The following is a 643-nucleotide window of genomic DNA, read 5'->3' on the forward strand; positions in this document are numbered from 1 at the left end:
TTTCTTCAATTAATGTATTTTCTGCCATGACTGGCAGAAAATACAAGAAGAAGAACCCATTCAGCCCCACAAAACATGTGGGCCTGAATGGGTTCTTCCTGTTGTACTATAGAACTGAGCTTCGGTGCTTACACCCTGCCTAAGTAAACTCATGCCTTTGTCTGTCGAGTTATACCTCTCCATCTTGCTGGAAGTTTGTTCTCATTAAGCCTGTCCCAAAGAAGGGTGACCATTCCTAACCCCCTAGCTATCACCTAACTGCTTTAACATCCAGTACTTCAAAAGTTTTTGAGTATACCCTTAGCAAAAAATAAATAAATAAATAAATAAAATAAAACACCTTTCCTATCACAACCTTCTTTCCAATCGTCAGCATGGGTTCCGCCAGCAATGCTCTACTGGCTACATTCTCGCCTACCTGTCCGACTCCTGGTCATCCTCCTTTCGGGACTTTGGCAAAAGCTTTGCGATTGCCCTTGAATCTAAAAGGCTTTCGATGGAGTCTGGAATAATTTTTTAATTTTCAAATTGCCGTCTTATAGTTTCTATCTTTCTATCTGTGGCTTCATCTCTATTTTCATACCAGGTCATTCTATAGCTGCTGTTGTAGACGGTCACCGTTTTTCTCCTCGTGCTACCAACA

This window comes from Coenobita brevimanus, chromosome 14 (genome assembly GCF_032717465.1).
Source record: "Coenobita brevimanus isolate Jiangsu-jjx chromosome 14, ASM3271746v2, whole genome shotgun sequence".
Lineage (NCBI taxonomy): Eukaryota > Metazoa > Arthropoda > Malacostraca > Decapoda > Coenobitidae > Coenobita > Coenobita brevimanus.